Here is a 15,308-nt window from a genome sequence, read left to right as displayed (position 1 = left end):
AAAAAAGAAAACATAGAACTCCTTTCTCATCTATCTACATAAATATTTTTTATTCTTACTTAATTATTTATATAGAAAATATTTCTTTTTAGACTCCTGTAAATATTAAATTGAATTATTATCTATTACGTTATAATAAAATATTATATACTTGTGTGATTATGACAAGCAAAACAAGTAACACGAGTTATTATTGTTATTAAAAAAAAAAAGAAAAAAGAAAAAAAACGACTCCTTTCTTGCTCCTTTATGTCTCTCGAACGAGGGTGCACACTTAAGCGTGCGGTCCTACTTCAGTACTACGCGAGTGCATATCCAGTTCGTTATCTTCGTTGTATGCTCGGTAGATAAGGGTCGCTCCGTCTCTAAACCCATTATGTACGCGCGCGAGCACGTACGTCTAGCTCCGGCCCAAATGTTAGCAACCCCTATTTCAATTTTACGCCGACTTGCCTGAAACCCTATCAGCTATGACGTTGATGGAACATAATTGTGGCACGGCTTTATACCGAGCCTTTCTCTAAAACTATATATATATATATATATATATATATATCTCTTTCTTTCTACCTTGAGAAAATTCCATTCCTTCCGATGTTTACGTTTTCGAGAAACGTCACACTCTTATCTTATCTTATCTTATCTTATCTCGAAATCGTTTCGAAAGCGGTAGAGGAGATCGCTTTTTTGATGAATGTCAACGCGTTGGCCGGATTCGAATGTATGTATATAATGGAATGCAATAACTCGGGTGCCTCGTCTTCTCTTTCTTCTTCTTTTTTTTTTTTAATCGTTTCGAGGGAAATCCTGCCCAATATGTACCGCACGGGATAAAGTAAGATTCGTCGAAATGCACGGCTCGTTCAAAAGGAACGGCTATGATATGAACGTTACTCGAAAATGGAACCTCGAGATTATAATCCTAACTTTTGACCGCGTATATCGAGCAGGCAATCATTTATGGATTACTGTTGCTTCTTTCTTTTACGTATCTTCGTTAAACGATTGCTGGAAATATGGAAAGGGAAAAAAAATATTTGCTTAGAGTTAATTCTTTTCATTATGCTTCCTTTCCGTTTCAATTTTCAATCGTTTATCAATTATCGATAAATTATTCGTAGTTTTTCAAAAATGAAAGATCTTCAAATACGACAGACTTTTGAAAAAATATCTATAATCCTTCAGTTGTTACGTGTTATAAATGAACATCATAGAAAAATTCCTTCAAAATAAATAAACGTTCAATCGTACGATTCTCATTCGCAATGTTAGAAATTTTCAACAACTTGAATATCCCGACAGAAATTCAATCAATCGTTCTCGATCGAAAAGAAATTATTAATTTACCGCTTGTAAAATTCGAGTTACCATCGATCGATAAAAAAGTAAAAAAAAAAAAAAAAACGTACAGCAGAGAGTGATCCTCGACGAGAGAAAGAAAATGCGCGTAATTGAATGTTGGAAAGGGAAGAGGAGAAGGAGGAAGGGGCGGGGCCAATTTAAATGCATTAGAGTTTAGAAAGTTTCTTATTAACCGAAGTGCTCGTGATCGGATTCGAGTTGCCATTTGTATCTTGAATATTTCATGACGAGCGTCCCCGAGTGACGCGCGCGAGAGAGAGACCCTCCCCCCTCTCCCCCCTCCTTTCCTTTCCCTTCCCTTCTCTCGTAACCGCGCGAGCGTGTGTCAATCGATGCACACGCGTCGGGTATATCGACTTCAAACGACACGCCGCCCGCCTCTATATATCTCGCCGTCGAATTTCCTATTCCCATAAAAGGAATGGGGATCCACTTTTAGCGGGAAATTTTTATCGATGGAAATGTATCGTACCAGTTTTTTTTTCTTGCGAAAAATACGAATATATTCGAAAGAAGATGCTCATAGTTTATGAAAGTTTCACTCGAATAATTGGATCGAAAAAGTTTTTTAAAAATATATATATATATCTTTTGAATTGAAAGTGTTATTACGAGCGGCTATAGTCTGCATAAGATGCCACTGAAGTATTGCTAAAGTCGCTCTCCGTAAGATGTCGCGCATGTCGTACACACGACGAGCGATCAAGAGTTGTATTCATCGATCGATATTTTTGTTTTTATCATTTGTTTCTCACGCGATTATTAATTATTGTTATTCGAGTTCCAAAGTAAGTAATTAAATGTGTTTAGAAGTAATAAATACCTCGTTTTAAGGAAATTTTTTTTTTTCCCAATAAATAAAGCACCGAGGATTACAGTAAACACAGTCATTGACGATCTTTCTCGAGCACTGTGCACATTTTTGACGGAAAAAATCGCTCATAACAAAAGGACGTAATATTATCAGAATCTTCAAAAGATTAAGTTTTAATATAATCGGAGAGGAAAGAAGAATTCCTTTCTTCGAGAATTTAACTACGTTAACCAAAATTATTTTAAGAGATTCCACATACGATTCTTTTCAATAATAGAATCGAAATTTTTGTACTTATCGTATAATATCTGAAATTAATGTTTTAAAAATATTCCACAAACTTACAAACCGGATTGTATCTTTTTCACAATACGTTCAATACGTTTTTTTTCTTAGCGACTCTACCTTACCTTCGGAGTCGATAAAACGTTTCTTCCCATCTTCCAAAGTTAGATTACGAATTTCATCGAAAGAATGAAAGGAAGAAAATTTGAAGATCTCGTAAACATTTTAACTCGATCTTTCGAACTATATATATATATATATATAACGAAAGAGACTTTTTTTTTTTTTTTGAACTTCCCGTCTTCGTTCATTTTCGAGAAAAATTTTATTTCGATCCTTTTTTTTTTTTTTTTTTACGAGCGTTATTACGCGGCATAACAAATGCTTGTAATTAAAGGATCAAGGGGAGAGAAGTTTCATTTAGTTTCGGCTTATACTCGGTTTACAACGCCAGATACACGTAAACTTTACAACCCAAAGTGTAACTCTTCTTCTTCTTCTTCTTCTTCTTCTCTTCCTTCCAACTTCTCGAATCTTTTGTAAACAAGGTTTCTGCGTAATAAATCGTAGAATTAAGAGTGAGTTACGAGCAGGCCAGATTTATACCTCCGTATTTTTATTCCAACCGTTTCCTTTCCATTCCTTTCCTTTCGTTTCGTTTCCACGAACGAAATAATAATAAAGCTTTGTTCCTTCGAATCTTTGATTTTGCACGAAGGACGAAGCATTTTCATTAATAACATTTTTTTCTCTCTCTCTCTTCCACGGTTCATTTCGTGAACGAGAAGAGAGGAGGGAGACGTCAAGATTGAGCGAAAAGTTTGACAGCTCTTCCATTTATCATGTTCGGGTATAAAATTGACGGTTGCCCGATGAACCGAGAAATTACGAGGAGCACAAGGTCATTCTATCGAGTAATGTTCATTCATCGGGGGATAAGAACGATTGAAAGTTTTCCACTATGTAAAAAGGATGAAACCTCCGTTTATTTTAATATTCGACCTCAACGTTCGATAATTTAATTTTCAATCTGAAATTTTATTATTCGACGACGCACGTTTAAATACGTTTAAAATTGTGAATTACGCGTAATGTAAATGTTATTTTTCCCCTTTCTTTTTATCTTCCACCAAATGATTCGATTTTCATAAATCGCGCTTTCCAACGTTTTAAATTAATAAAATATATATACACGGAAAAGTTGCATAATTAAAGTTATAATACGTGTTGAGTAAATAAATTTTTTATCGAAACGATAAATTTTGAATATTAATTGAATTGCGATAATCAATTGATTAAATATAGAAGGTATGTATAAAAGAAAATATACTTATAGTTTTTTTTTTTTTTTTTTGCTAAAATTTTGACAAAAGTCTTTTCGATATTTTCGATCCGAAAATTTCAACAAACGCAAACAACGGAAAAGAATTTTTCCTTTACCTTTATATTTCTTCCACAGAGAATCCTTCACTCCATTCGAACGTACTACTTATACGATAAGATACCCAATAGAAGGGAAGGCGAATCTCCTTCCGCCGTTATTCAATTTCCTCCCTCGTTCCACGATCCGTTCGTTGCACGAATAGACGAAAGTTTCGTGTCGAATTCGTGTAAAACGATGATCGAGGGAGGATGGCCGTGATCCAGTGAGTGGAAACCAGAATGCGCTGCTTCCGTCGAATTCGCAATTTTTCTCTTCGAGAAAAGAAGGGAAGGGGAGGGAAAAAAGGGAGGAAAAGGAAAAAAGAATAAAAAAAAAACGAAGAGATAACCTATCGACATTTAACGTTTGCGCCGCTTGACGTTTTCACCGATACGCGGTCGATATCGATTTCCAGTCACGATATCTTACCATCTGTCGGTAACGCGCATCGGTCGCGCGATTCACTCCGTAAATTCCGGCGCACCGGGTCCCCAAAGTGTCAAGCCTCTTAAACCGCAACGCGATCTATAGATGGCATACATACAGTGTATGACGGACGTCGATTTTCTGGCGTTTCTGGATCGCGGTTCAACCACGAGGCGAGATGGTCGCGTCGCGTTGGCGAGCGACTGTGTGACTAGGTGGCGCTGGGGTGCGCACAAATCCCGGTCTACCTCTAGTAAGATTGACACGTTTAAAAATGGACGCGCATCGTGCATCGTATGATGCGTCGTCTCTCGTGACGAAGTGCTTCCCATATTTCGCGTTTATTAAATCGAGTTGTGCTATAAATTCGAGTATATCGCGAAACAGAAGTGGAAGTAGAAATACGCTGATCCGAATCCGCTACCGTTTTCCGTGTCAAATTGATCGGTTCTCGTTTTTGAAACGAAGGATATATTACATACACTCGTGCTCATCGAATTAAATCGTAAAATACGAGGGAACGGGCGTGCATATCCATCTTGGAAGAAACGAGCCGAGTTTCGAACCTTGTGTTCCAGCTTCGTCTTAATCTCGCAAGAGTAATATCACGATGTTTTTTTCCTCGCGCGAATTCACTTTACCTCAAAGGAGGTTAGAATAACCGACCGAGCGAGCAAGCGACCGCGTTTGACCGCATCGCGTGAAAATTTCGAAGCAAGGAAATGTAATTTCCTTAGAGTTTTTCCATCGACGAAAAATGTTCGAAAAATTCCGAAAAATTACTCTCGTTCGAAAATCTCGAGATTAATTCTCGCGTGAAAAAAATTCTTCGACAACTGTGATTCTTTGCTCGATGAGAGATAGATCTCCAGAGTTCCCCGGATCTCGAGTTTGGGATTTATCGGTATATTTCGAGGGAAAAGGAACGTGAGTGGAAAGAAAAGGGAAGAATTGTATTACCCAAACTCCTAGTGGCGAACACTCATAATGTCCACCATAAAGCTTATTCCGGAGGACACTCGCTCGCGGGGAGAGGCCATTCGTACAAACGAATCGACAGTTAAAGGCAAGAGTTACGAGCAGCCTGAATTTCATCGATAGAGAAGCGATAGAAACTTTCGCCGGAACTGTCGTCATAAAAAATAGAATTTCCCGTGTCGAAAAGTGAACCCGTAAATAACGAGTAATTTCCATCTTCCAATATTACCAGGCTCTCCTCCTATGAATGATAATTTTTTCAACACGAACGATATCTCGAAATTTTCCAAAATCGTTTCAAATTCTCTCGACACCTCTCAACGTCGATTCGTTTCACGACGAAAATTCTAAATTCTAAATGATAAGGAGACGAATTAGATGAGATTAAGAAACGTTTTATCCTCGTTTCGAGGAGATTGTTAGCGATCGAGTCGAGTCGAATCGAAGTGAATCTGAAATTCCGTCGCCGTTCATTTCGCCGAGCTCACGTACACCATTGTAAACTAGCTCGGACGACGTATGCCCGGTCGATATACAAAGGCGAGTCTAAATCCTCGGCTGCTTCCCACCGAACACGAAACTTGGATCGAGTGGCTTGTCGATGGCTCGAGCACCACCATCCCACGTCGCTTCCGCTCTCCCCATCCCCACCATCCAACCATGTTTCTTTTTCGCCTATCCATGTAGATATAGAATGATCCCTGTGAAACGTACTGTTTATTTGAATTTTAAATTTCCAGGAGGGAAATCTTTTTTTTTTTTTTTCTGAATATTTGGAAATTTGAATGATTTTCAAGTTCGCTGGAAATATTCGTTGATAATATAAAAGATAAATAAAATTATATGTTGTGTATAAAAATATTGTATTCGACTGACACGTGTGTGATTTTTTTTTATTAATAATAAAAGAAAAAAGATGAATAAAATTATATAAGTGTAATATGTTAGTTACAAGTACTGTATTCGATTGTTCGACACGTGATTTTTTTTTTTTTTATTAATAACAAAGTGGAAGAAGAAAAGTTTTTCTTGCGAAGAAAGGAAATTATATTTATAGGACACAATTGAAGATGAATAAAATTATATATGTGTAATATGTTACTTACAAGTACTGTATTCGATTGTTCGACACGTGATTTTTTTTTTTTTTATTAATAACAAAGTGGAAGAAAAAAGTTTTTCTTGCGAAGAAAGGAAATTATATTTATAGGACACAATTATCCACGTTTTATTATTATTTCTCAAGGAGGGACGAGTTTGAAATTTATCGAATGATCCAGCTCCCTGTAATAAGTGCCTTCTTCTAATTCCTCTGACCATGAACGATTCAATCTACCGGCCCGACCGTAATTATCTTATTCCACTTGCCCGATCGTGACTAGCTTGTCCGACTACTAGCTGGCCCCTCCACTCAACTCTAGTTTGACTATGAGTGGTTTATTCCACTTGTCTGGCCTGTCTTGTCCCACTTACTTGGTTACAACTCTATTCAACTCGGATGGCCGGAGAGGTAGATTTAATAATCAATATTTAATACGTCGAGGAATTTCGTTCGCTCGGATTTGAATGAAAATCTTGGATAATAATTTTCTTTAAAAAATTACTTCCTACGAAGATGTTAATTATTATTTTTATAGAATCATTTCAACAATCGTTTGAAAAGAGAATTAAAAAATATTTGGAATATTTGGAAACTATATCGTAATATATAATATACTGTTTTATCGATCCAGTTAAATTTAATTAATCTTGTTATTATTTAATTTGTATACGGATATAACATATAATCTCTCGATTACATATACAGTTATTAATAATTGGAAAATGATAATATCTCTGATAATTGTTGCCACTTTTTCTTCTCCGAAAAAATAAATTTCAAAAGGAGAACTATGCTCTCTCCTCTTACTCTTCTCACACGTAACTTTTTCTTCCATATCCCTTTCCTTTGTGTCGCGTACACATATATACATACACGTACGTAAGAAGGAAGGTTGGAAGGCAGATGGCATTCGGCCAGTGGAAAAGAGTTTTACGACGGGATCGATGGAACGAGTCGAAAGGTAAAAACCGATCGCGACTAGAAAAGGAAGGGGGGGGGGGGGAAAGCATCCACGCCGTTATTCACGCTCTTTACGACTGCGAAAATCCACAGGAAATAAAGATTTAAATCCGTGGGTGGGGAATCGTAATCGTTTGTTTTTATTTATCCGAATTTCACCTATCTACGATCTCTTCGAAGAACAGATCGAGAAAAAATCGTCGAGATATATTCTCGTGTGCAAAAGTTGAATCGTTATTAATCGAGTTATATTATTAAATAATCAATCTGAAAAATTTTCATCCCTAAAAACAGTCCTCGCTATATATTTATTCGAGGGATAAAACTCTTATCTCTGGTTGCGTTTTTCGGTGATTCACTCTCAAAAGAAGATTATATCGATCGAAGTAAATTCGCGAGAAGAAATCCTCTTTCCTTCCGTGAAAGGAAGCACGAATGGCTGGGGCCCGAAAATCGTTCTCGAAACGACACTGGGAAAGGGTCGAGAAAAGATTCTGGCGTCGTAAGTTGCCGAGGTAATGGCGATGAACCTCGCCGCAAAGGTGGGGTTATTAATGGGCGTGAAACCTACGTTAAAACCTACTAGCATCGTGCGTCTCTCGGCGGGCGAGTTAAATCCGCTCGTTTTCTTGTATTTACGCAGCCAGCCGTGAAACGCCTTTGGCTCACGCGTCCTCGCGTGCCTCTCCCCTCCCCTCTCTCATTAATTCTTACAAATATCGTTACAGCTGGAACCACACGCACGCCCTCTCCATTGTATCAAATCGCCACGAAACGAACAAACTTTCGTTTAATGTTATCGACCGGGTTCGGCTTCATCGTTGGCACGCCATCGAATTAGAACGACGGCGATGTTTCAGTTCAGCGTCGAATTTTAATACGAGGTGAATTATTTTTAATTCGAAATGAGTTAAAAAAAAAGAAAGAAAGAAAAGGCGAAAGGGAAAAATTTCTTTTAAAATTTCAACGTTCATCAACGATTCCTTTGACATTAAATTTTATTACGCGAGCTAATTATAGTGAACGATAATAATATATATCGTGTTAATTATCGATTTTTAGAAAAAAATAATCGTTTCAACAATAGAGTTTATTTTAATTCGAATCCTTAATAAATTATCGATAAGTTTTTTTATCCATGCGATAAGAATATACTTCATTTTACTTCGATTCTTTCGAAACATTGGAAAACTATATTAAAATTAAAATTTTCTTGTTACGGATTCTTTGATCGAGCCATTCATATTTATGGATCAATTTTAAGCTTACATTATATTATAATTGTATACAATTATATTCCTTATTTTAATCGAATCATTTCACGAATATTATTAATTTATTTATGTCAAATTTTACGCGATACTAATTATAGTAAATCATAGCTCGAAAAACGAACGAGTTAATTAATATATAGTTCGTTATAATTAAAGTTCACGTAAAATCACGATGGAATATATAATTAATACGATATATGGATAGGAAAAATGAAGGGAATGAAGGGAAATTAAATTTATCAATCGTTCGTTTCGTGGCGTGCGTCTGAATTAACGCCTTTCCGTAAACCTCGTAAATCTTGTAAAGTTTAATGTTGGTAATTTTCCGCAGCGTGGCGCGCGCGCCGATCGAATTAGAAATAACAATGTTTACCATCGGTCGAATCATACGTTTCACGAAAAGAATCAAATTTTATCAAATTTTTTTACTGGGCTCGATCCGAATAATGGATAAATAAACGAAATTTGTTATTCGCTTTTCCAACGAATCCTCTAAAGTTAGATAATCTTTTAATATCATCCATTGTTCCATATCCGCACTATTAAATTAGAATACGTTCGACAACAAATTTCCTTCGTGGATATATATATCGAATTAGAGTAACGACGTCAATCCCTTTGACGAAAATATCGAAAATTTGTCGAAATTCAGACCGATCTATATAATCGGCGGAACAAACGAATAAAATTTATCAATTTAATCGATTCGATTCTCTCGACAGGTGATGATAATAACCCTTCGAAATAGCCGTTTCCCTTCGAATGGGAAATAATTTATTCGTCGATAATTTCGTCGAATCGAATATCAAATTAGCATTAAAAAAAAAAAAATGAATATTAACACCTTCCTGAAAAAGTTGGTTTCCAAACTAAATTATCGTTTCTCCGCGGATAACACAGGAATGGTTCGAATTCTTCCGTGCCATGTCGAAAGCCACGAAACAAACATTTCATGAGAAAACTTTTATACGAATTTTTAAGAAACGTGGAGATTTAATTTGTTAGGGAAATATTCTAGAGGAAAAAAATTCCCTATTTCGATCACGATGCGGTGTACAATTCGAGATATATTCGCACATCGGTTAGCGACTAGCGAACGACCGCACTTTATTTACCTTAATCCTTCGATAAAAATGATCTAGGGAATATAATCTCTGGATGAAAGATTCGAAAGAATTGGTAACGAATCGGGCAAATTGAGATAGATGAAAAACCGATTTCCTGTGCCGGAACCAATAACAATATAGAGATGGAGATTATTTTTTTTTCTTTTTCATACAATTCAAACAAATTCATTTCCTCATTTCTCTAAAATAATTATAGGAAAATCGAATAAAATATGAATTGTCGAAATTGAAACCGATATTAAAATATAGATAATTTTTAAAATTTAGTAAATTCTTTACTATGGTTGATGTTGACAAAACCCTAGTATCTAATACCAACTCTAACGATTCTTCGTAACTATGTTTACATCACGCGTATATAATCACTTAGAGCACACACACTAAAAAAGAGTCTAAAAACAACCTATTTGTCGTGCCGTGAATTTCCATCAATACATTCTTACATAACAGTTCACAAATATTAATAAAAGATTTCTTAAAACATTTCTTAAACGAAAGAAAAATAACGAATTTATTGCTCTTCAAGATTGAAGCGAATTATTCGGACTCGTCCAGTATTATCGAAGGCAACGGGATGGTGGTCGTCGTCCACTTGGCAAAAGTCCAACTCTGTTGGCGGGAAATCATGGAGCAGGCGCTGGAGCGTGTGCGGTTAATCCGTTGTGCGGCGCGCGTGTCGTGCCGGATTCGAAACAGTTTTCGTTATATTTCGTGTTAGCGAAGTAGCGCCCGTATTAATCCGGGCATAAATGGATTTATCGATTCGTTCAATTAACGCGCTCGCCGAACCGTTGAAATACGTGATTAATAGGGGAGGGATATGTGTTTATAAGCGATCACATCTGGAAAGCGGGTTGTTAGACGAGAGCTGCCATTCCCGCAATTGAATACACGGACCGATCGCCGGCCGAGCACCGCTGATTTCCCTCCTACCGTTTATTTGCAACGATCGATCCATCCGTCAACCGACGATTATTAACACTTCTGCCACGGAACGTGGGCTCGAGATAAAATTCGACATTCGACTTTGATCGAATTAAAAACTTTTCGTTCCATCGTGGTTGTTTGGATTTGTTAATTACGTTAACACGATTATTCGAAGCTGTTCAAAATTATCGTATTTCAAGGTGAGCTTTGTTCGTTGTTGAGATTAATTTTTCTCTTTGCGATTAGAGGTAAAATTAAGGATTCGACTTCGATCGAATTTTACGATTAAAATTTTAATTGCAAGTACAAGTTGAGGATAAAGTTATTAAAGGATTGTTAATTACGTTAAATAATTATTCGAGGTTTGTTCGAAGTTTCGATCGATTAATTTTTCGCTTTGCGGCTCGAGATAAAATTGAAGATTCGACTTTTATAAAGGTATTCGGATTGTTAAGTTAAACGATTATTAGAAGTTGCTCGAAGTCATTGGAGATAAAATTCGACTTTTACGATCGAATTTTACGATCGAATTAAAATTTTAATTCCAAGTCCAAGCTTAGGATAAAGTTATCGTTAAACGATTAAAGTTAATTACGTTAAACGATTATTCGAAATTATCGGTCATCAAAGGTGAGATTCGTTCGATCGATTAATTTTTCGCTCAGCGAAATTTCAAATTCCTGTTTTACAGATGATATCGGTGTGTCGATTATCAAGCGATCGAGAAAATTTTCATCGTATTCATTCATCGTATGAAGTAATTCTCATTCGTAAAAATAATTTTAAAATCGGTTCTATTTACGCAAAAGGAAAGAATTATAAAAACTATAAGAATTCGTAAACGAAAGAATCTATATATATATTCGCGTGAAAGAGAATCTCTTCCTTTCCGAAAAATTTCCTTTCATTCCCCCTTTTCCCAATTTTATCCCCCCAATTAAATCCTTCCTCCCCCCACCGATAAAAATATCCCCAAATGAACGAGCTTCGAAAGTCGAGAATTCCCTTCACCTTCCTTCTTTCAAACCGAAATTTCACTTCGCTGGATATAAAACCGTCCGTTCCTTCGCGAATTTCATGCGATCCATTCGAGTCGAGAAGAGAGATAGAGATAGAGATAAAGTTATAGAGATAGAGATAGAAATAGAGATAGAGATAGAGATAGATAGAAATAAATGTAGAGACAGAGACAGAGATAGACAGAGATAGATAGAGATAGAGATAGAGACAGAGGCAGAGACAGAGATAGAGATAAAGATAGAGACAGAGACAGAGATAGATAGAGATAGAGACAGAGGCAGAGACAGAGATAGAGATAGAGACAGAGACAGAGACAGAGATAGAGATAAAGATAGAGATAGAAATAGAGCTAGATAGAGATAGAGATAGAAATAGAGATAGGGAGGAGGGGAAGCGTCGAGGACACCGCTCGAGCGTGCGTACGTGATGTCTGTGTACGGAGGGAAGGAGGAGGGGATGACTCGAGCGTGGAAGGCGTCTCGAGTCCCGCGAAAGGACTCGTCGTGGGCTCTACGTGATCAGATGCGTTACGGGGGGAACGCGAGATGAAGGGAGGGAAATTCTTTTGACGCGATTCCTCCACGTCCCATTTCAAGTGGACGCGAGCTGCGAACAAGGGGCGCGTGACAATATTTTTTTTTTTTTTTTTTTTTAATTAATCTCGCTTTAAATTAGTCAAACCGTAGCTCCTCCTCGAGCAGGAATTTTTACGGATTTTTTTAATTTCGCTCGAAATTTTTTTTAATAGATATTCGCTGATTGGTCGAAGATACCCGACTCCCTTCCGTCCTGAATTTGAAATTTTTTGAAATTTCGCAAGAAGAGGGGGATCTTCTAATTTAAAAAGCTAATTTTAAACTCTTTAAATTATTGTTACGCCTCTCTCGAAAAACATCTTTTCGAACCGATGAACAGAGGGAAAACAATTTATTTTTTCACAAAGGAGAATATTACGAAAGAACATCGAGCAAGAAGAATGCCAATCAATAATACAGTAAAAATAAATTTTTTAATTCGAAAATTCCAAAATTGTCAATCTAATTTAATCTAAATTAATAATCAATCTAATATAATAATAATAATAATAATAAAATAATAATAATCTAATAATAATAAAATAATAATCAATCTAATATAACCTAAATTACAGGTATATATACATCCTGATCCCAATTTGTGTGGAAAATTAAGGAGGAGGGGGGAGGAGGGTGAAAAGGAACGGCCAGCCTATGATCATAGCATAGACACGTTCATACACATGTGGTTTTCAACGTGAACCGCCTATGGCTGGCGATACGGAATTACGAGGATACGCTGGAAAAACAAAGGAGAGAGAGAGAAAGAGAGAGAAAGAATGGGAAGGAAAAGAAAAAAAGACGAAAAAAAGAAAAAAAAGGGAAGTTGCATTGGGGAGACGCAGGCACGCATGAAACGCGTGGAGAGAGCGTGTTTTTCTTTGAGGGGACGAGAGAGGGAAGGGGAGGGGGGGAGTCTCTTTTTTTCAAGGATCGGCTCGATGGAAGAGTGAAGCACGTCGCAACGAGCCGCCGCCTCATCCGCGCGCTCTCGAGAGGAAAGGGAGAAGTAGGAAGGAGAGGAGGGAGTGGGTGATGCCACTCGAGAAGGGAGGGGGAAGCAACGGTTCGAGACACTGTGGAAGAAATTCGAGTCGACTCTGCAGTTACATCCGTGCGTTTTGTGCATCCTTTTCTTTTTTCTTGCCATTATTCAAGTTTCATAGAGGTTTGCATGTTTATCGAGATCAATGCTTCGAAGGTGTATTTTTATTATGTGGGTAGAAAAAGAAAAAAAAAAGAGCGACAGCTCGTCATATAAAATTAAAAGGAATTGACATTTTCATCGAATCGTTTCTTGGAATAATCGAAATAGTCGAAAGTTCGAGTAGTATTTCGAAATGGACAGATGTCAAGCAGGGAAACGAATTATCTTAAAGAAAAAATTCGGTAGAATTTTATTTGATTTTATACGAACAAAAATTTAAAAAAAAAATTCCATCCCGTTTATCCGATAAACGACTCGTAAAACTAGCAATGATCATCGATTTATGCGTTATCCGATTCCATATTTGATCGTTTATTTGTCAAATTCATGGCGAGAGAGATCAGTAAAAATGATGACGGAGACGCGGAAATGAATTTTTTTGTTTTTTCCCGACACGGCCGGAAACGAATCGACTTCCATTTATAAACTCAATTAGCGCAGAAAACTATTAATTTTCCGGGAAGTGGAATTAATCGACCGCCATCGCGACGATAAAGGGGATGATTAAACGCGGTTGGAAACGGCGCGCACGCGTTCACACACCCATTCGATGAAACCCAAAATTCCATCCTTCTTTCTCACGCGCGCGTGATGCTAGTTGTTTCGTTATTACAAATACCTCTCTCTCTCTCTTTTTTTCTATTCCAGACGCGAGCAATGATTCTCGACCCGTTATAACGTTTCAACGATGATTAAATTCGATATCTTATATGTGTATATAGTTCATAAGTTATTTGAAGACTAAAAAAAAAAAGAAGGTTAATATAAGGTTAAGGTAAATATTCGAAATATATCCCGTTCAAGCGTCTGAATTGACGATAATTATCCCATAGAATTGTTATTTCACATAGATCGTTGAAGCGATAAAATTTCTACAGAGAATTGCTATTAGTGAACAACGATCGAACGTGTATCCACTTAATATCTCCACTTTCTTCGTGACACTTGTAAAACCTTGTTAAATCAATTTCATTTTCCCCGGATTGAATCGATGCGAATCGTTCGCAAAAATGTTCGAATGTACGACGAAGGATAATAGTAAAAGTGAATGGCGGGGAAAAAAAAAAAAGAAAAAAAGTCTGGAACAGAAAATGGAAAATCCGCGATTTCGTGTAAACCACTCGTTCACTCGTTGAAAACCTTTGGTGCATCGTCGAACGCGAATTAAATTACGAGGATCATCATTGTTGCTCGAATCCCGGTGCTCGGCCATAAAGGTGAAATCGTGCCGCGTGTTTCGCGACCGTTCCGCCTTTAAACGAATTTCATGCTCTCGGTCAATGCCTCGGTGCATACCTTTCGAAGCGGCGGACAATCGGCCGAAACGCGTTGATTTCTAGGGAATTCGAATAAAAAAAGAAGAGGAGGGAGGGGAAAAAAAAAACTATAATCCGTTCCACCGGCGTAAACGCGATTTCCCCCCGTAACAAGGTAAACGTCAAATTCTTTCCACGGGAAAAGAACAAATCGCAACGCGGAACGTGTGCGCCACCTATCGATGGATAATACCTAATCCGGACATGATCGGATTTACTCCCTCTATTGGCCTTGTTACGAAACTACGCGGCGCTCGTAAACTTGTAGTTCGACGACGTACGGGTGAAACTTTTTACAGTTTCTATATATAAATATATTGGTGTTGGTTAAGTTTGATACCGTGTATGTGATTAAAATGAAATCGGAGTTGAGGGAAAATTGATTATTTATATCTCGTTGTTGATCGTGATAAATGTGAATCTATATTTCTATGTGGATACAGTTTTAGGTTATGGTTACTTTGAACAATTGATTTATTAGGATGTTCGAATAACGTTTATTCGTGTAGCTA

General features: G+C 37.1%; 1 long non-coding RNA gene across 1 annotated transcript; it reads left to right on the top strand.

Moving 5' to 3' along the window:
- Positions 1-9,991: 9,991 nt before the first annotated feature.
- Positions 9,992-14,863, top strand: LOC113218859. Its single transcript, XR_003304903.1, has 2 exons — positions 9,992-10,878; positions 12,849-14,863. It is a non-coding gene; the product is annotated as an uncharacterized LOC113218859 (long non-coding RNA).
- Positions 14,864-15,308: the final 445 nt, after the last annotated feature.

The sequence above is a fragment of the Apis mellifera genome, linkage group LG6 (genome assembly GCF_003254395.2).
Source record: "Apis mellifera strain DH4 linkage group LG6, Amel_HAv3.1, whole genome shotgun sequence".
Lineage (NCBI taxonomy): Eukaryota > Metazoa > Arthropoda > Insecta > Hymenoptera > Apidae > Apis > Apis mellifera.
This window is presented reverse-complemented; position numbering and strand designations above follow the sequence as displayed.